At 40.5% G+C, this 27457-nt stretch overlaps 1 long non-coding RNA gene across 2 annotated transcripts; it reads left to right on the top strand.

Moving 5' to 3' along the window:
* The first annotated feature begins 3825 nt into the window (after window positions 1–3825).
* Window positions 3826–6290, top strand: LOC110938964. 2 transcript variants are annotated; one of them, XR_002591855.1, is made up of 3 exons: window positions 3826–4431; window positions 5447–5500; window positions 6059–6290. It is a non-coding gene; the product is annotated as an uncharacterized LOC110938964 (long non-coding RNA). The 2 variants fall into 2 exon arrangements; XR_004893778.1 differs by lacking the exon at window positions 3826–4431 and adding an exon at window positions 4847–4981.
* The last annotated feature ends 21167 nt before the right edge of the window (window positions 6291–27457 follow it).

Here is a 27457-nt window from a genome sequence, read left to right as displayed (position 1 = left end):
ACAATATAACAAATATAAATATAATATATAAGTAAAAACAAATTTATTTTGGTAAACGGCACATATAATCGGGTAATTGGAGCGGGTAAACGGGTACATATTATCGGGTAATCAAGGCAGGTAAATGAGTGTAACATGAAATCTCATACCCGTCCTATATGTTTTGAGTATCAGGTTTTCCCATCAGATTCGGGTTTCGTTGTCATCTCTAGAATAGAAGGTTTACATAGCCACAGCCTATTTTTAAATTATGGAGTTTGCACCGTTCAAGAAAGAAAAAGAATATCATAATTTATAGGATCAGAGTGTTTGCGAGTAGGAAGAAACATCGAGGGATGCTTAGAATCTAGTGAGTGTATTTGGAGCTGTGAACATGTATTGTGAGTGTGTTTCCACTCATAGCCCATTTCTTGAGTTTTTTGTGACATTATGAGTCCAAGATAGCGGTTGCTGAAATTAAGCATGTTTACAAAACTATACGGTGTGGGAGGGTATGAAGTGTTATATGACAGCCATGTCAACACCTGTCAGACTATATGATGTAGGAGGGCATGAATCCAGTGGCAAAGTTTAAAAAAAAAAAAGTTCATGGGGCCGGAAGGTAACGGGTCTAAAAAAAATTTTATCTCGTAGTTTCTAGTTGTATGTCCGGGTTGGATGTCGATGATTCGATTAGGGTCGGGTCGAGTCGGGTCAAACATTAATATCAAATAAAAAACGTTTTCATACATTAAAACGTAAACATTGTTTAACAAACAAACGAACAAAGACACTACAACATTAAAAAGGAGATTGGAAGGTGGGTACACGGTTCTCTTCGATGAAGAATTATAGTTTTGCCCGTCTTCCCCATAGCATAATCTAATAACAAAACAAGTTAACAAATCACCCTAAATTTCAAACTCTAATTTCTATCTAAATCAAATCACAATAAAATTAAACAAATAAAATTAGACATAGTTACAGAAAGATTCAACAAGGTTAGGGCAAAAATTCGGACCAATTTCACCCCTAATTTAAACCTAAATCACATAAATTGCAGCCTAAATTAAACCTAAAGATAAAAAACACATACCTTTAACCTTTGAAGATTGAAGAAGTCGAACAAGAGTACAAGACCACAACAACGAGCAGTGTTTTGGCTTTTGTTCTCGAACAAGAAGCTGAAGGCGAACAGTTCTGGAACCTGTGTTTTTCTCCTCTTCTGCAGTTCTGGCTTGTGACTTCTGTTCTTCTGGTCGATGTCCCAAAGTAAACGAATTTGGGTTTTTTTTATAGGGTGTGATTTTAAGTTGAGCTATATAATGATTTGATTTGAGTTATATAATGGGTTTTTTTATAGGGTGTGATTTTAAGTTGAGCTATATAATGATTTGATTTGAGTTATATAATATACATTACAGTATTCTACCAAATATAATGATTTGGGCTAATTAAATATTTTATTTGGGCTATGTAAATAAAAAAATAAAACAGGGGGTCGAAAACATATATACCTAAATTTTTTTATAAACCGGGGGAGGGGGGTCAAAAACGTATATACCTACAAAATCCTATACGAAACATACATATATAACACTACTGACCGAAAAGTTCAAGGGGGGAGGGGGCGCCCCCTCCCGCCCCTTAAATCTTGCGCCCCTGCATGAAGCACCACGTGACAACCACATTAGCACCTGTCAGAAGGGTGGCGTGGTGGGATAGGGTGTGGAAGGATAACGTGGTGTGACACGTGGCATGCGCTTTTTATATTTAAAAAATAAAACAAATACCTCCACCCAATTAAACCTCGCTACATCATCATCACCAATACTTCCACGCTGGGCAAATATGTGCCGCCCCCTCGCCCACGCCAACATCAACGCCTAAGACGGGGTGGTGTGCAGCGTGGTTGAGGCCTCCAAGCCTCTTCCACGCCACCCACACCGCATGGTCTCAGAAAGGTGGCGTGGTGCCAAAAAGTGTAGGATGGGATGGAGCGTGAAAGGGCGGTGTGGTGTGACATGTGACATAAACTTTTTATATTTATTTTATATTTTAAAAATAAAATAAATCTGATAAATTAAAAAATAAACATTAATATTAATTAAATAAAAATATCATTAATAAAAAATTGCCAATCTTAAAAAACATTACATAATCTAAAAAAACAAAACTAATAAAAAAAGCGAAACTAAGTACGATGTTTTGCCTTAATTTCTTCTTTCATTTTCTCGTACATTTCTCTTTCTTTGTCGTCAAGGTGCTCGGTTTTCATAGTGAGAAATTTCATATCAGCTCGCTTTTCTTTCACCAAATTATTCTCATTTTTCAAATTTACTTTTCGTTCAAAAAACTCTCGATAACCTTTTTTTGGGTCTTTCTTTGTTGTTGGAATCTTTTGAACATAGTAATTTGTTCATTTAGGTCGGCTAAACCTTCGGTGTATTCCCCACCGAAGTATGTGATTTTTGCGCCATCTTTTTTTATTTGTCTCTACCAAGTGGGCGTTCCGCTTCAACCTCATTGTCAAGTTTATCTCAAACTCGGTATGAGCATCTGAGCGATTAGTAGAGGAACTTGTTTTCGTTCTTTTGGACAACGATTCGCTTGAGGTACTCTTGCCCATTTTGAGGAGTACCTCACGACATCCCAACAATGAATAAATTTAAACGTCGATCCTTTCTTTGCATCCGAATACATACTAAACGACCGCGTCAATATATCGGCATCGGTTTCATCGCTCTTTGGGTTGTTTTTTATGTTGCTGTAGTGCCCGTTGAAAGCGGTCATCGCGGGACTATCATTTTTCCTATATTACTCTCGTTGTATCGTTGTGTGATAAAGCTCGTTTATCCGATCCCAAAACTCGCCACCGTGTTGATTTGTACCTATTAAAAAAACAAATTATTAATATCAAGATAAAAAAATACATAATTTTTTAACCATATCCAGGTTTTAACAATAAATATAAAATAAAATGTACCTAAAACTCAGTCCTCCGAAATGGAAAGCAAAGCTTTGGTTAACACCACTCTTTGCTTTGTCTATGTCTTTCCGCAAGTGCTTTTTCCTTCTCCACTTCTTTCTCCTAACCTATATTTGTGACTAGTATGCCTTTGAGCTTGTTAATTCTAAATTACATGTATTAGGTAATATGTGTTAGCTATTTATTGGTTGTGAATTTCAAAGGTTTTTAAAATTGGTGTGTATCTTAGGCATGATAGCCATCAAGTATAAGAAACCTTTGGTTGAAAGAACGCAATCAATATACGATCTGACTGTGAATCAAGTGTAACATGTTTGTGACCATGATGATAAAGTCAATACAATGCAACCATGAATTGGCCATGCTACGTCTATCAAACTTGGTTTATTATATTACAAACATTTCTGTGCATACTTGGTTGTAAAAGCATTTATATATGGGTTATTAGATTTTGTCACCCCCAACTATTGGCTATTGGCCGCTGCCACCCTCAACTATCACTTTGACGCCTGTTACCCCCAACTTAACACTTAGTGTGTTCTGTCACCACGTCGTTAACTGATCACTAACTTTTGATCCTTGACGAGGTATGGTACTGGACCCGACCCAAGTGGTCGGACTTTCCTACTATTTATCACTTTTATATTAATATTATTATTATTGCGCATTAACCCCCGAAGCCCAGCACGTTGTAGTTTATACTACACTAGGCTGTGGGCTCGTAGAGACAACCCCTAACTGGGCCTGGCCCATTGAGGTTAGGGTTTTCCCATACCTCATATATAAGAAGGTCTCCACCTCCTTACTAGGGCATGAGATATAGGGCAACACTTTGGTAGCTGGAAATAGGAGATTCTTCCTCTACCGGCCGTCTCTACATTGCCCACGTTTCTCTCTTCTTGTTTACAGGTCTAGGATGAAGTGGAGAAGACGAGGTATGGCTGTTCATCACCGTAGAAGTACCGACCCGCTCGGTTAATGCTTCTTCATTGGCGCCATCCGTGGGACCGCACGAACCACATCTTGTTTCTTCTCCTCCCTATTTTTTAAATATGTTTTGTTGAAGTTTCGAATATAAGAATTTCGTGGGTTTTGTTCCGGTTCTGGATTTAAAAAAAAAAGTCAGATCTGGGCTATCTTTTAAAGTTTTATGTGGTTTGTACTTTGGGATATGTGCTCACCCATACTTTAAAAACTAATTTTGAATCGGAAATCTTGATATGTTTACTCATTTCAGTTATTCGTCAAGATTCATAAATTAGCTTTCCAATAAACATATTTTCGGATGAGGAAAATTGTCCACGAACCATTTTTACATAAAGTGCTATTTACGTACAAGGAAAAAGCATATTGAGTAGCCCCCACTTCTCATCTTTATATCCATGATTATCGTCATGCTAGGAGGCTCTGATGACCACGCTTCACACCATCGGCTGTGTCCGCCCCCCGCGTCCAGAATCCAGGTGTGCAAGGTTATTTTGTGTTTCACATATGTACAATGCCAAAGAAACACAATGTTTAAAAAATATATTAGAAAGGAGATATTATTCACTTGGAGTCCCTTAACATTTAGGGCTGCCATAATAAGTTGCACTGGAGGAGAAAAAAGAGTCTTGACTATAGCACACGGACGACACAAGTATTAAAACTGAAAACAAATGGCAGCTATCTGTAACGCCCCAAAAATGTTAGTAGGATAATAAGTACAAATAATAAAGAATGTAACTTGGTTAATAAAACATGACTAAATGGTAGCTAGTTAATGGGTAAAGCCTAAATTAAAACACTCTCTCAAAGTAGGAGGGGCTAAGGTGTAATTAATAAACAAAAAGGGGTTTTAATTAGTAAATCAAGAAAACACCTATGTCTGGTGTTTGGGGTCGATCGAACAAGGAGCAGGAAGGAGGGTGAAAAACCCTAAACTCAAGAAATCAAGAAATTGAAGCTTAAATCACAAGAAAATTCGATGCATGAGCCCCTTTTTGCGAAAATCTAACCCTAACTAGTGAAGTGGTAAGTTTAATTTTCTGAAATTGGGACTTGTTGAATGAGGGGTCAACCCAAATTCGATTCCTTGTATCAATTGTAAGAAATCTGAGTTAAGATTCCTTTTTTGAACAAGAATCATGCTTGATTTTGGGATTGTATGATAGGTATAGTGAAAACCCACTTTGTAGAGATGGTGTAATGGGTAGGAAGCTTATAATGATTGTGATCATGAGTTAGATTGATATATGATGTTGTTGTAACACTTGAATGTTAGATAAACTGATTCTAGGATAAAATAACTATGTAAATTCAAGGGAATGTGATGGTCGTGAGATGATAAACTAGTAGGAGTATGCTTAATAGACTTGTACCTTGAACCATAATTATGATGCCTACAACGTGTTTGATGAAATGCCTAAAAGATGAATGTATATGAAAATGGTATAATGAAACGATAAACTAAGTGAAAGAATGAATGTTCTAATGTAGGCGTAAAGGAAGAACGTACAAGCACCACGAAACCGGAAGGAGCACAAGATCGAGGTATGTTTTGTTGCATACAAATCCTTGTTATACACTCTTTCTTTTATAATTTGATGTAGGACTATTCTTGCATAATAAATGTGACAAGTAGCATGTAAGTGACAAATCCTTTGTGGATTTGGGTATGCTAACGAAAGTTGTGTTAAGCTATATATGTTGACCGATTGAAATTAAATCGTGTCAAGTAAAGATGAGCGCCATCCGTTCTAACGGATAGCTTTGAATGCCATAATGAATGTGAAATTTATAATCCATTATGCGGATATAACGAAGAGTAATGTGTATGCCTAACTCTCAATGAGAGTGTTTATGCTAAACCCAATTAAACGGGTTGAATGTGTATGCTTAACTCTCAATGAGAGTGTTTATGCTAAACCCAATTAAATGGGTCGAATGAGTATGCTTAACTCTCGATGAGAGTGTTTATGCCTAACCCAACTATTGGGGTAGTCGAATGCGTAAAAGTAAGAATATTTTTGTATGGATAATGCTAAAACGAAAGGATTATGACTTACTAGGGTGATAACTAACTTTTTAAAATTTGGATTGTTAATGTAGGTAAAACTCCACTATAGGCGATTTGGAGATATGGAGCGAGCACGTGTTCAAGCCTTATTATACCAAGCGCTTCCGCTAGGTTATATGCATACTTTTGGGTCCATGTCTTGTTACTTTGTTAAATTATGTTAGAAGTCTTACATTTGAAAACTTGTTGTTTTTGTTGGGGTATTTTAATGCTAATAGGGTCGTAGGTGAATGTTGTCTATTATGTCAAAAACAGGGGGCATGTCCGTTTTTCGAACGGGTCATGCCCAAATTTTGTAAAAATTTTTATTATATGTCAAAGTGGCTATTTTGATGTCCGAAAAATTACTCTTTTGTAAGTAATCTAACATTTTGAAAAGCGGACCTAACAAGTTGGTATCAGAGCCAAGGTTTGAGGGATTCGAGTCTTTAACGCGATGCTTGAACTCAAACCGATGGCTCGTTCGAAAGTGTGCTCGCTCCAGGATCGCCGATGAGGTAATAATGTACGTTTTCGATAAATGCTAGTAGATGTCATGAGTTTAAGATGTAAGGTTGAGTTAAATATGTGAAGTAACAATTATGGGTAGCAAAGCAAGAAATTCCGGAACCCGAGCAGCTGGTAACGGACCTGGAAATGGGTCAAAACATAAAAAAATGAAGTTACAGCAAAATGATCAGGGGAAGGCCGTTGCCGACGCCCTACACGTCCGTCGCCGAAGCCCTACACGTCTGCCGCCGACGGCTAGCGTAGGTCCAGTTCGCTGATTTGTTTTGTTTTCCACATTCTAAGTTTTCGTATTGTTTGAAAGCCTATTAAATTGTTACGAGAAGTCCATATAAGGCTTCATAGATGTGGGAAGCCATAAATAGTAATTATAAAGGGATGGACTCGAAGGAATCAAAGGTGACGAGTCGAATGATATGAACGAATAAAAAAAATTATTATTAAAAAGCAAATAAAGTCTAAAATATGGGAATGTGGATGAAGTAAACATGGATTAATGAACTATGACGTAATGAAAGCTTGTTATTTATGTTAAATGTAAACATGATTTCGTGTAGATGGCTGATGCAAGAAATGTTAATGATGATAATGATGATAATAATGACGTGGCTAGACAAGAAGCATTCGAGAATAAAGTTACGGAAGTAGCGGAAGGGGTTATGCAAGCCAATCTCCCACGATTGGCTCAAGAAGTAGAAAGCCGAGTTTTGGGAGTTGTGGATGCCATGATGACTAGCAAGATTGAAGAACTGAAAGAACTGATAGAGGGATCTAAGGGCAAGAGCAAAGAACGACGATGCACATATAAAGATTTTATGGCGTGTCATCCAACGACGTATGACGGTAAAATCGATCCAATCGAATGTCAAAGATGGATCTCGAATATAGAGGCGGTGTTTATACGAAGTCGGTGCGATAAGGAAGATCAAGTGATGTTCGCTACCGGTCTACTAACCCATCAGGCGAAAGATTGGTGGGATGCGCACAGTAAGGAAGTAGGTGAAGATAGACTGCAAATTATGACTTGGCAAGAGTTCAAGGGGCCCTTCATGAGATATCATTGTCCTCAGTCGGCTATCGACAAGATTCAGGAGGATTTCTTGCGCCTCCGGCAAAAAAATGAGTCAGTAAATGAAATATCAAATGCTTTCATGGATAAGATGAAGTTCTGTGGGGAATTGGTGACAACCGAAAGAATGAAGATAAATCGTTTCTATGGCGTGTTAAAGGCAGAAATTAGAGAGTTCATCACTCCCTCAAAATGTGAAACCCTCAATGAGCTCATCAATTTAGCTCGGGATAGAGAGATTGAAATTAAAAGGCAAGAAGAGCGAGGTGAAAAGAGACCAAGCGAAAAGGGTGCAAGCTCTAGTCCAGCTAAAAAGGGGAAATTTCAGGATCAAGGAAGGAAGGGTAAGTCGAAAGGTGGAATTACTCCATGCAAGACTTGTGGGAAGCTCCATACCGGAGAATGTTTGTTAGGCAAAAAGGGGTGCTTCAAATGCAGTAAGGAGGGGCATTCGTCTTATCAATGCCCGAACAACCCGAAGACTTGTTTCAATTGTTTCGAAAAGGGGCATATCAAATCGGAATGCCCGAAGCTGCAGCAAGAGTCAAAGAAAGAAAATAAGAAGCAAGGAGGTTCTAGGGCGAAAGGGAGAATGTTTCAAATTACATCTGAAGAAGCAAAATCCCAGCCGAATGTGGTCTCAGGTATCTTTCTAATAAACTCAATACCGGTTTATGTTTTGTTTGATACCGGGGCCACTATGTCGTTTATCTCTAGTGAAATAGTACAACATCCTTCCTTCAAGATTGAACGAATGTCGATGCCCTTAGAAGTAGAGATAGCCGATAGTAAAAATTATTTGTTGCATGAAATATGTAAGAATTGTAAATTAACCATTGAGGATGAGGAGTTTGCTATTGATCTTATACCCATGATCTTGGGGGAATTTAAAGTAATAGTGGGTATGGATTGGATGTCTCAAAACCACGCGGAGATAAATTGTGAAACCAAAACTATATTTCTCCAAACTCCAAGTGGAAGGCAATTAAATATACAAGGCGAAAGAAAGATGGAAGCGAAGTTATGTACCCTCGTTCAAGCTATTAAGTATGTGCTTAGTGGGAACAGAGCATATTTAGCTTACGTGGTAAATACTCAACAAGGCTCCCCGAAGCTTGAAGATGTTGAAATTGTGAACGAATTTCTGGATGTATTCTCGGAGGAATTGCCGGGACTCCCTCCCGAGCGAGAAGTAGAATTTAATATCGAATTGAGTCCGGGTGCGAAGACTCCCTATAGGTTAGCTCCCACGGAAATGCGGGAATTAATGACACAATTACAAGACCTCCTAGATAAGGGCTTCATACGCCCAAGTGTGTCGCGTTGGGGAGCACCTGTCTTATTTGTTAAGAAGAAAGACGGGTCGATGCGCATGTGCATCGACTATAGGGAGTTGAATAAGCTGACCATAAAGAACCGCTACCCTTTACCTAGAATTGATGACCATTTTGATCAATTACAAGGGGCGAGTTGGTTCTCCAAGATAGATCTGCGATCAGGGTACCATCAAGTTAGGGTACGAGAAGAAGACATTCCGAAGACCGCATTTAGAACCCGTTATGGACATTATGAGTTTTTAGTTATGTCCTTCGGGTTAACTAATGCGCCGGCGGCATTTATGGAGCTTATGAACCGTGTATGCCGACCCATGTTAGATAAGTCTGTGATCGTATTCATAGATGATATTCTGGTTTATTCACGAAGCAAAGATGAACATGTAATGCACTTGCGTGAAGTACTCGAAGTTCTCCGTAATGAGAAACTCTACGCAAAATTCTCAAAATGCGCCTTTTGGCTCAGGGAAGTGCAGTTTCTGGGGCACGTGATCAATTCGGAGGGTATTTTAGTTGATCCTTCAAAAATCGATGCTGTAATGAAGTGGGTTTCTCCGAAAAACCCAACAGAGATAAGAAGTTTTCTGGGTCTTGCGGGATACTATAGAAGGTTCATACAGGATTTTTCGAAGATAGCCTTACCCTTAACAAAATTGACAAGAAAGAAAGAGAAGTTTGTGTGGGGTAAAGAACAGGAGGAGGCCTTTCAAATGCTGAAGGAGAAACTATCCCGTCCCCCGGTCTTGACATTACCGGATGGAACTGAAGACCTGGTGGTCTATTCAGACGCCTCACACCAGGGATTAGGCTGCGTTTTGATGCAAAGGGGAAAGGTTATCGCTTACGCTTCACGACAATTGAAGCCACATGAAGTGAACTACCCAACCCACGATCTAGAATTGGCAGCGGTAGTATTCGCCCTAAAAATATGGAGGCATTATCTATATGGCACGAGATGCACAATTTACTCAGATCACAAAAGCCTCAAGTATTTCTTCGAGCAGAGGGACTTAAACATGAGGCAACAGAGATGGCTGGAACTTATTAAGGATTACGATTGTGATATCCTATATCACCCGGGAAAAGCAAATGTGGTGGCCGATGCGTTAAGTCGAAAAGAATATCCACCTTCCATCCAAGTGAAGTCCATGAAGATGATTGTTACGCCCCGTTTATTTGATGTGATAAGAAATTCCCAAATAAAGGCTCTCGGAGCAGAAGATTTAAAGAAGGAAAGACTAAAAGGTGTGATTGATAAGCTAGAAGAAAATTCGACCGGACTCCAGACACGATTCGGCCGAATTTGGATACCCCGATTCTGTGAAGTCAAGGCCGCTCTACTCGACGAAGCACATAAGTCACGATATTCGGTCCACCCTGGGGCTACAAAAATGTATCGGGACTTGAAAACCAATTATTGGTGGCCGGGCATGAAACGTGATATAGTCAAGTATGTCGCGAAATGCTTAACATGCTCCCAAGTGAAAGCAGAACATCAAAAGCCGTACGGGAAATTACAACCCTTGGAGATACCGGTATGGAAGTGGGAGGAACTAACTATGGATTTGATAACCAAGCTTCCTAAAACAAAGAAAGGGCATGATACAATATGGGTTATCGTAGACCGACTTACAAAAAGCGCTCACTTCCTGCCCATCAAAGAAGCTTACTCTTCAGAGAGGATGGCAGAAATTTATATGAACGAGATTATATCTCGTCACGGGGTGCCCGTGTCGATTGTCTCGGATCGGGACACTAGATTTACTTCTCGTTACTTGCAAAAGTTTCACGAGAGTGTGGGTACAAGATTGCACATAAGTACCGCCTACCACCCTCAAACTGACGGCCAGTCAGAAATAACCATTCAGACACTTGTTGATATGTTGAGGGCGTGTGCCTTAGATTTTGGGGGAAGTTGGGATGAACATTTACCACTAGTGGAATTTTCTTATAACAATAGTTACCATAGTGGTATTCAAATGGCACCTTACGAATTACTGTACGGAAGGAAATGTAGAACTCCCGTATGTTGGGGTGAAGTGGGGCAAAGGGAGCTTGCACCAAGTGATTTAATAGTAGTAACGAATGAAAAGATTGAATTGATTAGAACAAGGTTGAAAGCAGCCCAAGATTGGCAAAAAGCTTATGCAGACAAGAGAAGGCATCCTATTGAATTCCAAGTCGGAGATGTTGTTTTGCTGAAAGTGTCCCCATGGAAGGGTATAATCCGTTTTCGCAAACGGGGTAAGTTAGGTCCTCGTTACATCGGACCGTTTAAAATCTTAGCTCGGGTGGGAAGGGTTGCATATCGATTAGAATTACCGCCTGCTCTAGACAGGATTCACAATACCTTCCACGTGTCGCAATTGAGAAAGTGTCTTGCGGATGAGACAGCACTAGTACCTCTCGATGATATCGAGTTGGACGAAGGGTTAAATTATGTCGAAAGACCCATAGCCATTAAGGACTTCAAGGTGAAGAATCTCCGCAACAAAGCTGTTAGACAAGTGTTGGTACAATGGCAGCACCGAAAGGGTTCAGATCTCACATGGGAAGCAGAAGATGAAATGAGGAAACACTATCCTTTTCTTTTCGGTATGTCAAAAATTTAAACTAGTTATGTGCTCAGGTTTCGGGGACGAACCTCCTTTAAGGGGGGGTAGACTTGTAACGCCCCAAAAATGTTAGTAGGATAATAAGTACAAATAATAAAGAATGTAACTTGGTTAATAAAACATGACTAAATGGTAGCTAGTTAATGGGTAAAGCCTAAATTAAAACACTCTCTCAAAGTAGGAGGGGCTAAGGTGTAATTAATAAACAAAAAGGGGTTTTAATTAGTAAATCAAGAAAACACCTATGTCTGGTGTTTGGGGTCGATCGAACAAGGAGCAGGAAGGAGGGTGAAAAACCCTAAACTCAAGAAATCAAGAAATTGAAGCTTATATCACAAGAAAATTCGATGCATGAGCCCCTTTTTGCGAAAATCTAACCCTAACTAGTGAAGTGGTAAGTTTAATTTTCTGAAACTGGGACTTGTTGAATGAGGGGTCAACCCAAATTCGATTCCTTGTATCAATTGTAAGAAATCTGAGTTAAGATTGCTTTTTTGAACAAGAATCATGCTTGATTTTGGGATTGTATGATAGGTATAGTGAAAACCCACTTTGTAGAGATGGTGTAATGGGTAGGAAGCTTATAATGATTGTGATCATGAGTTAGATTGATATATGATGTTGTTGTAACACTTGAATGTTAGATAAACTGATTCTAGGATAAAATAACTATGTAAATTCAAGGGAATGTGATGGTCGTGAGATGATAAACTAGTAGGAGTATGCTTAATAGACTTGTACCTTGAACCATAATTATGATGCCTACAACGTGTTTGATGAAATGCCTAAAAGATGAATGTATATGAAAATGGTATAATGAAACGATAAACTAAGTGAAAGAATGAATGTTCTAATGTAGGCGTAAAGGAAGAAGGTACAAGCACCACGAAACCGGAAGGAGCACAAGATCGAGGTATGTTTTGTTGCATACAAATCCTTGTTATACACTCTTTTTTTTATAATTTGATGTAGGACTATTCTTGCATAATAAATGTGACAAGTAGCATGTAAGTGACAAATCCTTTGTGGATTTGGGTATGCTAACGAAAGTTGTGTTAAGCTATATATGTTGACCGATTGAAATTAAATCGTGTCAAGTAAAGATGAACGCCATCCGTTCTAACGGATAGCTTTGAATGCCATAATGAATGTGAAATTTATAATCCGTTATGCGGATATAACGAAGAGTAATGTGTATGCCTAACTCTCAATGAGAGTGTTTATGCTAAACCCAATTAAACGGGTTGAATGTGTATGCTTAACTCTCAATGAGAGTGTTTATGCTAAACCCAATTAAATGGGTCGAATGAGTATGCTTAACTCTCGATGAGAGTGTTTATCCCTAACCCAACTATTGGGGTAGTCGAATGCGTAAAAGTAAGAATATTTTTGTATGGATAATGCTAAAACGAATGGATTATGACTTACTAGGGTGATAACTAACTTTTTAAAATTTGGATTGTTAATGTAGGTAAAACTCCACTATAGGCGATTTGGAGATATGGAGCGAGCACGTGTTCAAGCCTTATTATACCAAGCGCTTCCGCTAGGTTATATGCATACTTTTGGGTCCATGTCTTGTTACGTTGTTAAATTATGTTAAAAGTCTTACATTTGAAAACTTGTTGTTTTTGTTGGGGTATTTTAATGCTAATAGGGTCGTAGGTGAATGTTGTCTGTTATGTCAAAAACAGGGGGCATGTCCGTTTTTCGAACGGGTCATGCCCAAATTTTGTAAGTTTTGTCCTTTATGTTTAAATTTGACGAGTTTTGTCCTTTATGTTTAAAAATCAAGCACGTTTTACCCTTTATGTTTAAAAATCAAACACGTTTTGTCCTTTATGTTTAAAAAATCAAGCACGTTTTGTCCTTAAAAATCAAGCATAAAGGACAAAACGTGCTTGATTTTTAAACATAAAGGACAAAACTCGTCAAATTTAAACATAAAGGACAAAACTTGCAAAGTGGCCTAAAGATAAAGGACAAAACTTGAAATTCACTCAAATTTTTATTATGTGTCAAAGTTGCTATTTTGATGTCCGAAAAATTACTCTTTTGTAAGTAATCTAACATTTTGAAAAGCGGACCTAACACTATCTCGGGTTAAACCCATAACTCAGATATAGCTCACATTCAAAATTTTCTTGCCAACTCGTGCTCTTGTCGTAACACCACGTGTTCGGGCAGAGATAAGGCGCGCATCATCCCGGAGCATCACGTGTGTAAACCGGGTCATGCAGATACACTCCGCCGCCGCACGAGTAATCTCCGCCTGCCGGACACACTCCGCTGCCGCCCGAGTACACCCGCTGATGCGCGAGCACACACTCCACCGCCGCACGAGTAATCTCTGCCTACCGGTCACTCTCTGTCGTCGCGCGAGTACACCCGCTGATGCTCGAGAACACACTACCTCGCCAGACAGGCAACGAACCACGCTTCATTATTCTCTACTCGATCTCCAGATCTGTGCACTTCTTGGTCCAAGCATGGCTAGATTAATAATCTTCATATATGTGCCATCAATTTCCCCTCATGATCCGGGTTACCAGAAAGGGAAAAAACGAACACAAAACAACTCAATTACTCAACGCCGTAATTAAACAACCGGAATCCGATTATCGTTAGGGTTCTACCACCGGTTCCATCGTATGGATCAACACAACAATTCTCCGCGGTCCTACGACAACTCCGCCCTACAACGACGGCAGCCCCTTCAATCACGGCGGCCACTACAATCGCCGCCGTAGATACCAAAACAATAACTACCAGGACGCCGGTAGTGAAACAAGTGACTTATTTGGATACTCCAATGGCACTGCATTTTCGGGACGAGAGAGACCGTTCTCTCAATCTGTTCACGGACCTCCTGAATTCTTTGATGGTGGGAAGTGTAACAAGCTTTATGTTTCTAGTGTTCCAAGAGAAGGCACAGAAGAAGATATCTGTTCCTTATTTGGTGAACATGGAACCAACACCGAAGTTGTTCTTTTCAAGCAATTTAAAAATCTCCAACAGCATGGCTGCTGTTTGGTTAAATATGCAACGATAAAGGATGCTTCACAAGCTATAAAAGCTTTAAATAATCAATATACTTTTCCTGGAAGATTGCGCCCCATTGAAGTTAAATATGCCACAAAGAAACCAGAACGTCTAGCTCCAGTTTTTTTGAAGACACGTGAAAACAAGTTGTTGAATGGCGGCCATGAATATCAAGTTTTTGTTAGTTTCTTGAGCAAGCATGCATCAAAAGCCGAAATTGCAGAAGTATGGTCGCGCCATCACCAGCGGATAACTGCATCTCCTGCCACCTCTGGCGGACCATCATCTTTTTCCGCCATCTCTGGCAGGGTACAGTCATGTTATTTAGAACTTGACTGCCTTCCCTCCGCCATATATGCCACCCGCCTTTGCGTCACCGGCGTGTTTACGCACCCGCCATCGACAACCCTATTATATTCTTCACCGGCGTGTGTCCCCTGTCACCGCCACACGCAACACATCCCGGCCACCTCCGGTGGACACCTTTATTTGTCGCGCCACCCCGGCGGACACCTTTTCTTAGTCGTGCCACCTACGGTGGACATCTCTCTTGGCTGCGCCACCTTCGGTGGACATCTTTCTTAGTCGCGCCACCTCCGGCGGACACTTTTCTTGGTCGCGCTACCTCCGGCGGACACCTTTATTTGTCACGCCATTTTGGCAGACACCTTTATGCGCCGCACCATCTCTGGCGGATGAAACCTGCTAAGGGACAACAATCCGTAACCACATGTTACCCCTGTATATACTCTTTTTATTTTCAAAACAATGTTGCACCTGGGTAAATGCATAGTGAATCATTTGCCGTTGTTCAAAGAAGATGCCAACATGAAAATTACGGGATCTTGTACAAGACAGGGAAATAGAAGATTATTTCGAGGTCTACATATGAAAAGGCGCGCAAAGCACACATATAAAAGGTGAATGACATATGTCGTGCCAACGCCTTGATCTATATATATAACCTAAAAAGACAAGCAGGTTAGGTCATCACCGGTGGAGTACGTCGTATAAAGACAACTGACCAGCCATAATGTCGCTTCCTTCACATCGTCAGCATTTACGCAACACCTTTGTTGGGTTACGCTTACTCGCCGTGATCTCTTGGACACACAACCTATTTTGCGGGAAGCCCTGCGTTGCGCCATTACCTATCAGCCAGCCTTCAAAACAGTCACACACTCGAGATGACTCGATGCTGCATTTTATAAGCCATATTTGTCTTCAAAAAAGGATTTATCAAGTTTATTTAAATTCAATGCTACTAACATTATTTACCAACAATGAACTGGGGGGCTAGCAGGGTACAACGCTGCTACAACTCAAAGTTCAACAAATACCAAAACAAGGATGGGCGATTCAAATCGTGTAGACGTTCAACTCTGTATACAGCTAGACGACCCTAAGCGTTTGTGGGTTTTGCTATAGATTGAATCATTCACCAGGTACGCAACATATCACTATTTGCTTATCAGCAAGTAAAACAAACGATGCCACGAAATTTGGAAGGCATATTTGAATTACTCACCAGGTACGGATATGTAAACCCACACGCCATAAGCGACAGGGATTACATTACTCAGCCATAGGAAAAACAGGTGATAACTCAAGTAAAGTGTTTATTCACGCCAACCGCGTAAAACACTTTATTATTTTGGGCAAGTGTCTCAAACGCCCTAGCGTGATAGAGAGGTTTACTTGTCGAAGTTTAGATAAACATTCTCCACACGCCACTAAGAAGAGCATACGTAAATCATTTTCTTCAAGTCATCTCGAGACTACATAAATATTATCGTCGCAGTATAATACCGCCATGGGCAAGATATCTTAAATAACAACCAAGCTCGATCATTTCGACTCGTACATAAAATAGTCCTTGTCTAAGTAGGACGCGCTTTGGTAAAACTTATGTATACATGTCGATTCTATGCAAATAATGCAATTTTCTACCTTGTTATTTCAATACTACTAATGTTTATTTAAGCAGCAACAGACCGGGAGACTAGCATAGCGGGCTAATCATTCATGCCCCAGCTACAATTAAGTCTTGAAAGCTGACACTTAGTAAAACCGAGTGGCACAGCGGTAGGAGTTAACATCCTCAAGCTAGACAGTCTTCTTGATAATGTTCTCGCCATATTTCGGATAGACCTAAGCTGAAGGTCACTAAGCTGAGCTATATAAATATTTTGGAACGCAATTCCAGATACAATCCTATTTTATTGCTTTATTTAGTTGGGCGATACACTTTTATTTGTTCAAACGCGCTTGGCATCTCATTGCACGCCTTTGGTTCACTTGACTATATACATATATCTATATGATGATCCGTGTATAACCTGATATGACAATGCTACCTTAAACATACAAAATCCCAAACGCATGAACAGAAGGTTTCATTACCACACATGCATTGGGCAACGCTCGATCGGCCATCAGGCATGTCGTATGCGCCTATATCATTACTTTGGATACTTAAGTCCTAACATGCTTAACATTATTGAACTGGGCAATCTTCTCGGGACAACACGGCTATGAGCGAACATGGTCACAATATTTACACGTGTTATACTATACGTCGAATAATTCTTATGCAAGCACGCGGACCTAGCTAGGTAATTTCTCACCATGTCGCCTCGATCGTTGGATTATTAAATTCGATAGACAATCTCAAACTCGGCATAAGCGTTATGTCAGACAACTAAGCACAAGACTCGCGGGTGACAGGTTCTTAATCTCATCCTTAAATATGATACTCATTCATAACCTGATAGCTTGACGGAATACTCCATAAGTTATATATTTGCTTTTCAAAATGACCTGATAATTCTTGCATATATTAAAAGGGTACCTATTAGAATGGCCCACTAAACAAAAAGTGTCGATAAAGGTTTCACCCCTATTGTACGCACACTTATCTACAATACGTTTAAATCGATTAATAAGCATCTCAGAGTCTTCTTCGCATGTTATACTTGCTTGTCGATTTCTTTTTAGTACTTATCAAGTTCAAAGCTACTAACATCCTTTAGCAGCACTGAACTGGGGGGCTAGCAGGGTATAGCGCCTGTACGCCTTAAAAGTGATCATTTTCTCTCAGGCGGCCCATTAAGGTGATATCCACTACACATTAACCCGCATCGGCTCTTATATAATGTGGATGTTTCAATATGCCAGACAATATTTATACTTTTCACATCATTTGGCCTATGACTATACCACTTGACACGCATATGCAATTTGGTAGTCAAGACAAACGCACGACAAAACTAGTATACTTGATTATTCGAATAAGTATTCCACACTCTATGCGACAGGAAAAATACTTATTCAGATATGTATTCTCCACACCAGTCTGCGACATGGATAAAAGAAAATCCTCACGCCACAGTCGGCGAGGTAAACAGACATGCCACCTACTATAAGCATTCCACACGCCAGTGCGCGTCCAGGAAAAGCACGTAGTAGCTTACATAAAGTGCTCATTCACGCCTAACGCGTATAAAGCATTTTATTATCTCAATGAGTGTTCACTCACGTCAAGTGCTTAGAAAGCACTTTGTTGTTCAAGTCTTCATTAACGCCGCACGGGTTATAAAGCACTTTCTGATATCTACAAGTGTTCATATAAACATTTGTAAACACAACATACCACCGCATTTAAACTGCATATTACGGTACAAAATATTACCACCGCATTTGAAATGCATATCACGGTAAAAAACAACTCTGACACGAAATATTTTTCATAATAACAAAGTCAGATAATCAAATTATACAGCGCTAACAGTGGGCATCTTGGTAATAGGTGTATTCAACCACTACTACTTCAGTGGGTATCTTGGTAATAGATGCACAACCACTGATGAAAAACCAAGTACTTGTCCCACAATTATAAAAACATTGTGGGGAACATAAATAACGCTCTAAGCACCCTTCCGATGTCACTGAGCATAGCAAGCACCTCTGCAGGGGTGCATTGTCACACACCGATTTCCACGTGTATCACCGGTGGGCCCGGTGGGGGATTACCGTGACGTAGTTGGCAACAATATAGTCAAACCACACAATTATATGAATGCACAGCGGAAGCAAAAAGATAAATATAATTCAACCTTTTGAATGTAATATCAAGTGTATTACAGAAGTCGAATTGTATCCACAGGGGATCAAAATAATAATAAAGTATTGTTCAGTCAGATACAGCATCAAGCTTGCGAGACTTATCACGATGCTAGGAAGCTACTACCAGCCAATTTCGTGTAGTACCTGCACTTAATCTTTTTGGGAAAATACGTCAGTTTACACTGGTAAATACGTTCAACTGACACATTTGAAAATGTTTATTAAAATTGATTTGAATGCACGAGGCACAAACTCTTTTATAACTTGGGAAAATTATTAAAATCTTGTGAACGAATTACATGTCCTTTTATGCGTTCAGTAGCCCGGATCCTGTCCGGGTTAAAGATTAATAGACACACCACATTGCGTAAAACCGTAGTGTAAAAACCAACGGCTACGTCTTTTATTAATAATAATGTCGACATAATATACCGGGTGTACGCCTACACCGGGATGTCGAGGTCGTGGCCATTTCGTAAAATGATGCCAAGGATATCCGGGACAACGGTCATTAACCCCCCAAAGGCTTTTAAGTAACAAGACTGTTTAAATGAGCCGATCACATTATTCAATTAACCACCTAAGCGATGGAAGATATGATGCTCAATCAAGCGGTATTAATATACCGTATCCCAAGCCCGTATAAGGGAAAATAAGTTAAAGTATTTACCTTTGCAAGTATATTCCTTAATGGATTACGTCACAAGTAGCTTTTACTGGGGCTCCTATTCTGGAACGAAGGTTTTAATTAACCTATTAGAATCCTAACGGGTCCTTATATTGGCCGTAGCCTAGACCGGTTGGTTCCGAAATATAAATATGGTTTAATCGCGCGAAAAGGCGAAAACCGAGAATGGAGTGTGATTCCGGCCCAACAAGTTCAGAGACTTGTTTTATATGGGTTCAAGGTTCACACTTTGGATTTTGGGGTCAAAATAATATGGTTTGACCCATGTCGGCTAATTTATGAAAACTAGTTCCATAAGCCGAACCATGCGCACAATAGGCGAAACGGTTAACTATGAGAGTCTTATGCTTATTTCCTAAGTCAATATGCCTTAAAGAGGTTGTGGTATCAGTAGGATACCTTCCGTGATGCCCGTAACGAGTTTTAGTTAATATATCGCCCCGTAGGGGTTTTTCGATCATTTTAAAGACTTTTAAAGAGCTTTTCGAGTTCTACAGGAAATCTGAGTTTCCCGAACAGTTTATAAGGTCTAAAATACTTTATTTATTATTTAAAATCAGTAGCAACTGGAATCGGGTCAAAAGACCTTGTAGAACTCAAGTTTTGGCCGAAAAGGGCATATTCGGTATTTACCGAACCGTAGCCATAACCGCAGGTTATGAGCAAGGTAAAAATTATTAAAAATCTTTAAAATTCCAAAAATGTTATTTTACAACAGTGGGTAAAAGTTTTGGTGACGAAATCTTGGTTTAGATAGGCGTTATGCTAATTGCGCCGTTTATTACAAAAGTTTCTTATAAATGCGCCTTTTAGCATAACTCTCCTTCTAGACCTCGGATTGACGTGAAACTTTAAGGACATGCTTATAATTTAGTAAGCACGGTTATGGTCCGTTCACGTGTCCGAAATACTCGTTTTATTTTAAAAAGGCGTTACGGTCAACTTTTAGGCGATTAACGGAAATGCGTAAAAGACTCGGACAATTCATGAACCGGTCACAGAGGGTTAAACCCTCATGTAACCTGGTCCTAAGAGAGTCCTAAGGCATATCTATACCTCACTAAAACGGGTCAGAACTGAAGTCAAAGCAAAAGTCAAACTTTTGCGACATTCGGCTCCGAACCGGGTTAATATAGCAAATGGTCGATTCAAACGAGCGCAAACAAGTTTGTATACTTAATATCATGTTTTATGAGTGTCTAAACAGGTTCCATAGCATATGCATTACAGATTATGTAAGAATCGCAAAAATAGTTTTCTGTTGACTTTTTAAGCATTCGTTTGACTCGACATTTGAGCTAGTTAGAGTGGTGATCAGAGGGAACCCTTTTAGAGGTTTATTACCCACATAAATACCAACTCATAACTACTTTTGATCCGTCATAAGCCTGAGCCATTACGGATTTATTTTGAAGTCAAACCGTATTTACGACGGTTTGGTTTTTAGCTATTTACTAAGTATAAATTGAACTACAAAAGATCTAAACGACTTACAGAAGTTGAGACTTGCTTATAGAACAAAGAAGAGTGCTTGAGAGCTTTTAGAAGTGACCAGAGAAGTGTTTTGAGTTGTGATGAAAGTTATGAACACAATGTGCCTATTTATAGTCAAAGGCAAGGTCCAAGATCATCACACACCATTCTACAACTGATCATGGATGGATGGCATGTGTCCTAGAGAGTTATGGGTCGAGTAGGGGGCACCCATACTTCTGAGAAACCCATTACTCCTTGTTTGGCCGTTTAAATCAGCCAACAGCCAACAATCTGTCGCTGGGCGTCGCTTACGGACCGTATGGCTTCGGCCTTGCGGTCCGTAAGCCATAGGCGGATCATCAGCAATCATTCCCCCTCCTTACGGTCCGTAAGGCATACCCTTTACGGTCCGTAAGGGGTTAAAATAAATCTTTTTAAATCTTTTAGTAATGATTATAAAATCTTGGTAATTAATTACCTGACCTTTTGGGTTTGAAGGGGTAACTTTGCGATATGGCCCTTGATTAATTACAGTTAAGGACCTCGCGTTATTTACCCACATTGTTAAGCCCTCGGTTAAATTTATTTATTATCCGGAAGGCCTTAAATTATATTATTGACGCTTTTAACCCTTCTCACACGAATTCGATCGTAACTTTCTCGTTTTAAAACGGAACTTCGCAAAATTTATATATTGCATTCTAGTGAGTGTATTATACTGTTACAAAGCCTCGGGAACGTTAAAGGGTCACTCAGAGGTATAATTAAACATGTTGACACAGTTAACCCCTGTGGTTTGTAATCTCTCACTTTCTTCCGCGTTTCGCTTCCGTACGATCTATGATTTATTCGTTTGAAGGTACAAGCATTATTTAGGGTTACTATACAGAATATTTACCCTTGGTTGACATTTATAACCCTCGAATTTACATACTTTCAAGGTTTGTCAAAATTAGTCCTTTATTTAATGTAGATGCCACGTGTAATCAAATGACACGTGTTAACACATCATTGGACACAAAAATTCGAGGTGTTACATCCTCACCCCCTTAAAATAAATCTCGACCCGAGATTTACTCAAATAAATAGGGGTACTTTTCTTTCATTGTGGCTTCGACTTCCCACGTATATTCGGGACCTCTACGAGCATCCCATTTGACTTTTACAATCGGTACGTGCTTTCTGCGAAGCTTTTTCACCTGTCGATCTTCAATCGACAACGGTTTCTCTACGAATTTTAAGCTCTCATCTATATGCACATCTGTGTGTGGGATCACCAATGATTCATCGGCGAAGCACTTCTTGAGATTGCAGATGTGGAACACATTGTGAATTCCATTGAGCTCTTCAGGCAAGTTCAGCTTATAGGCGACTGGCCCGACACGTTCAATGACCTCAAAAGGTCCTATGTATCTCGGACTCAGTTTGCTCTTCTTGCCGAAACGCATCACCCCCTTCCAGGGCGACACTTTAAGCAACACCTTTTCACCTACATCAAAGTGAAGGTCCTTACGCTTCGGGTCAGCGTAGCTTTTCTGCCTATCACGGGCAGCCTTGAGACGTTCCCGGATCTGGACAATCTTGTCCGTTGTCTGGAAAACTATCTCTGGTCCTGATAATTGGACCTCTCCTACTTCCGCCCAACAAACAGGCGATCTACATTTCCTACCGTATAATGCCTCGAAAGGTGCAGCCTTTATGCTGGTATGGTAGCTATTATTATAGGAGAATTCGATTAGGGGTAGATTCTTATCCCAGTTACCACCTAAATCGATTGCACATGCACGAAGCATGTCTTCTAGTGTTTGGATTGTACGCTCACTTTGACCGTCCGTCTGTGGATGATAAGCCGTACTGAAGTTCAAATGCGTGCCCAAAGATTGCTGGAAACTCTTCCAGAAATGAGACGTGTATCTAGTATCCCTGTCGGAGATAATAGACACAGGTATGCCGTGTAAGGCTACAATCTTATCAACATAAAGCTGGGCTAGCATATCGGAGCTATACGTCTCCTTGATGGGTAGAAAATGAGCTGATTTAGTCAGCCTATCGACTATAACCCATATTGTGTCGTTTCCTTTCCTTGTTTTGGGTAACTTGGTTATGAAGTCCATAGTTACGCATTCCCACTTCCACTCGGGAAGTGCAGGCTGTTGTAGCAAGCCAGACGGCTTTTGGTGCTCGGCTTTGACTTGAGCACAAGTCAAGCACTTTGCTACATGGGCGGCTACAGACTTTTTCAAGCCTATCCACCAATAGTTTGCCTTTAAGTCATGATACATTTTGTCGGCTCCAGGATGGACCGAATATTTGGAACTATGGGCTTCCTGGAGGATAACATCCCGTAGCCCTCCATAAATCGGAACCCATATTCGTCCGTTCAGTCTAAGGATTCCATCCTTGCTAAGAGTCAACTGTTCTTCAGTTACTCCTAACTTTTCCTTAGGATAATTAGCTTCTAACACAGCCTCTCGCTGTGCAGCTAATATCTTCTCAATCAAATTGTTCTTGACTTCAATGCTCTTGGCATTGATCCGAATAGGTTTTACCCTTTCTTTCCTGCTCAAGGCATCAGCGACTACATTCGCTTTGCCGGGATGGTACCTGATCTCACAATCATAATCATTCAATGTTTCCATCCAATGGCGTTGCCTCATGTTCAACTCTTTTTGGTTGAACAGATGTTGAAGGCTTTTGTGATCAGAATAAATCACAAATTTAATACCATAGAGGTAATGCCTCCACAATTTTAGTGCAAATACAACGGCACCCAACTCCAAGTCATGGGTGGTGTAATTCTTTTCGTGCACCTTTAATTGTCGTGAAGCGTAGGCAATAACCTTGCCCTTCTGCATAAGCACACATCCCATGCCTGTGTGTGATGCATCGTAGTAAACTACGAATTCTTCTGTACCCTCAGGTAAGGTCAACATAGGTGCGTTGCTCAGCTTTTGCTTCAGGATTTCGAAGGATTCTTGCTGCTTTGGGCCCCAAATGAACTTTTCTTTCTTCTTGGTTAGGGAAGTCAAGGGCGCAGCAATCCTCGAAAAATTCTCAATAAATCTCCTGTAGTATCCTGCTAACCCCAGGAAACTACGAATTTCGGTAGGCGTCTTTGGCTCTTGCCAGTTCATGACTGCCTCCACCTTAGCGGGATCCACCTGGATACCACGCTCACTTACAACGTGACCCAAAAATTGAACCTCTCGTAGCCAAAATTCGCATTTAGAGAATTTGGCGTAGAGTTTCTCACGCTGTAGCAATTCGAGAATACAACGGAGGTGTTTCTCGTGGTCAGCTTGGTTCTTTGAATATATGAGGATATCGTCGATGAAGACTATGACAAATTTGTCCAAGTACGGCTTGCAGACGCGATTCATGAGATCCATGAACGCAGCCGGTGCATTCGTGAGCCCAAAAGGCATCATTAGGAACTCATAATGACCGTAGCGAGTCCTAAATGCTGTCTTATGCACATCTTCATCTCTGACCTTTAGCTGATGATAGCCCGACCTTAAGTCGATCTTCGAGAAGTAGCTCGCTCCTTGCAGCTGATCGAACAGATCGTCGATCCTTGGTAAAGGATATCTATTCTTGATGGTAACTTTGTTCAGCTCACGGTAATCGATGCACAACCGCATCGATCCGTCCTTTTTCTTTACAAATAGGACAGGTGCTCCCCAGGGAGACGAACTAGGTCTGATAAAACCTTTTGCCAACAATTCATCCAACTGGGTCCTTAATTCCTTCATTTCAGTCGGAGCAAGCCTGTAAGGCGCTCTAGCTATAGGAGCTGCTCCAGGTATGATATCTATTCTGAATTCCACTTGTCTATCTGGTGGTAAACCAGGTAGTTCTTCGGGGAAAACCTCGGGATATTCAGAAATAACAGGAAGATCCTCTATCTTCGGCTTGGGCTCTTCAATTATCACTTGAGCCATGTAAATGACACAGCCTCTCTTCAAACATCTAGAAGCTTTGAGCATAGATACGTCCTCGGGTAATCCATACTGCGTGTCTCCTCGAATGGTAAGCGATTCACCACTCGGAGTCTTTAGCACAATATGGCTTCTGTTGCAAATGATTTGGGCCTGATTACGGGATAACCAGTCCATGCCTAGAACAATGTCGAAACCCGCTAGTTTGAAGGGAAGTAGAGATAGAGGAAAAGAGTGGTTCTTAATGGACATTTCACATCCCTCTAGAACAGTGGAGACGGTTTCTATCGTGCCGTCTGCTAACTCTACCTCGTATTTCACATCTAGGGTTTTGATAGGCATATCCAATAGTTTGCAAAATTTTTGGTCTACAAAGGATTTATCAGCGCCTGAATCGAAAAGTATTCTTGCAAATATATTATTTACGAGAAAAGTACCTGTAAGTACATTGTCGTTCAGCACAGCCTCCTTTGCATCCATACGGAAGACTCTCGCATTTGTCTTCTTGTTCTCTTCCGGTTTCCTGGCATTCTTGGGACAGTTACTCTTGATATGCCCCTTTTCGTTGCAACCATAGCATGTTGCATCCTTGATTTTCTTGCAGTCCAGCGTCTTATGGTCCTTGGACTTGCATAGTCCACAGGCAAAAGACTTTGGCTGGGACTGTGAATTTGACCCAAACCTACACTTCCCAGAGTGGGGTTTCTGGCAGATTTTGCATTTGGGCCTTTCTCCAGCTTGGCCATCTTTCTTTGCTTCCGCCCCTCTTTTTCCATCACCGTTTCCACGGTGTTTCTTTCCTGACCTACGTGAGGTGTCGTCCTCACGTTTCCTCTTTTCCGCCTCCTTGCTCGTTAGCGTCCTCAGACGGACAGCATCTAAAGTGAGAGACAAGGAGAGGTCAGTTACTGACCTGAAGGTCGTCGGCCGAGAGGCCTTCACACTAGCCTTTATCGCAGGCTCTAAGCCCCCAATGAAACGGGCGATTCTTCTGGACTCTGGTGTCACAAGGTACGGGACCAGGCGAGACATCATATTGAAGCTCGTCAAATAGGCCTGGCAGTCCAGGTTTGTCATCACCAGTGACACGAAATCAGACTCGATCTTCTCTACCTCATGCTGAGGACAGTAGTTTTCCTTAATGAGAGCAATAAATTCCTCCCATGTCATCTTGTATAGAGCAGACTTACCGGATGCCTGTACCAACGCTCTCCACCACGCTAGGGCCTCGCCCTTAAATGATTGTGACACAAATTTCACCACATCCTTCTCCGCACACCCACTGATGTCCACAATAGTGTCCATCTCATCCAGCCAGGTGATACAATCCACAGCACCCTTCTCCCCTGTGAATTCCCGGGGCTTACAAGACACGAAGTACTTGTAGGTGCAACCCTTGGCACCGGACGCATCAGTATATTCTCGTTCACGACGAATACTATTCTCAGCGGACGAGTGATTATCGTCATCTTTCTTGGGTTTGGAGAGTGGTTTGGATTGTGATTTTGGTTTGGAGGGTGGTTTTGATACGGTTCTGCCTTGAGACTCAGTATATTGACGATCCAGAGCTGCCTGAACAGCGTTGTCAATCAGAGCCTTTAACTGTGCGCCTGTCAAATGCACTGGCGCATTGTCGTAGTCATCTTCATTTGTATGGCTATTCTCTCCATTGGGATCCGTCATTGTAACTTGAATCTGTTACAGAAGATAACAAAATTTTATTCAGGAGCTTATTATAGAATTATCTTTTATGACAATTCGTTAACCATGGTAACAGAGACCATATTTGGTTAACTTATTACTCACTTAATCTTAGGATTTGAATATATCCTATTTTAGCTATAATAATAATATTGGCGGCGTAAAGCCTAATCACGAGGATGTTTTATAATATTAGCCGAGATTTCAGAGAATCAAAGGCATAGAGATTTGAACCGTAGTTCTTTTATCTCTTTCTGACAGGGAGTCATAGACCACCGCTGTCTTTTGTCGTTATAAGACAATTATTACGGCCCATAGGCACTACACCACTAATGGATGTTTTAATATGGTTGGCCCGTAGGCACTACATCACAAATGGATGTTTTAATAAGGTTGGCCCGTAGGCACTACATCTCTAATGGATGTTTTAACATGATTGGCCCGTAGGCATTACATCTCTAATGGATGTTTTAACATGATTGGCCCGTAGGCACTACATCTCTAATGGATGTTTTAATAATTTGATCACCTTTATTGATGATCCTTGCCCATGACTTATAAATCATTTAGTTGGGTCTTTGAAATCCTTTAAAGGATTATTGTATAAGAATGACGTGTGTGATTTTAACGAATCACATCTGCCATGATTGTCAACATGCTTGCAGAGGTTAACAGGGAATCTGAATCTTTTAATTAGGTCATACCATCTTGGCCGGATCTTAAAAGACACCAGGCTAGGTTTCACCCTTAAGATTCTTTATTTTGGCAGATCAATTTAAAAGGAATGGTTTTGATTTATTTCATACATATTAAAACAAAACTCATAACATACATTCCATAATCTCAAATACAATCACATATTGCCCTAAACGGGTCTTTTAAATAGTACATACCTCCATAGAGGTTTTAAAATGAGTGACAAGTCCACGCAGGGAC

Source organism: Helianthus annuus, chromosome 5 (assembly GCF_002127325.2).
Source record: "Helianthus annuus cultivar XRQ/B chromosome 5, HanXRQr2.0-SUNRISE, whole genome shotgun sequence".
Classification (NCBI taxonomy): domain Eukaryota; kingdom Viridiplantae; phylum Streptophyta; class Magnoliopsida; order Asterales; family Asteraceae; genus Helianthus; species Helianthus annuus.
This window is presented reverse-complemented; position numbering and strand designations above follow the sequence as displayed.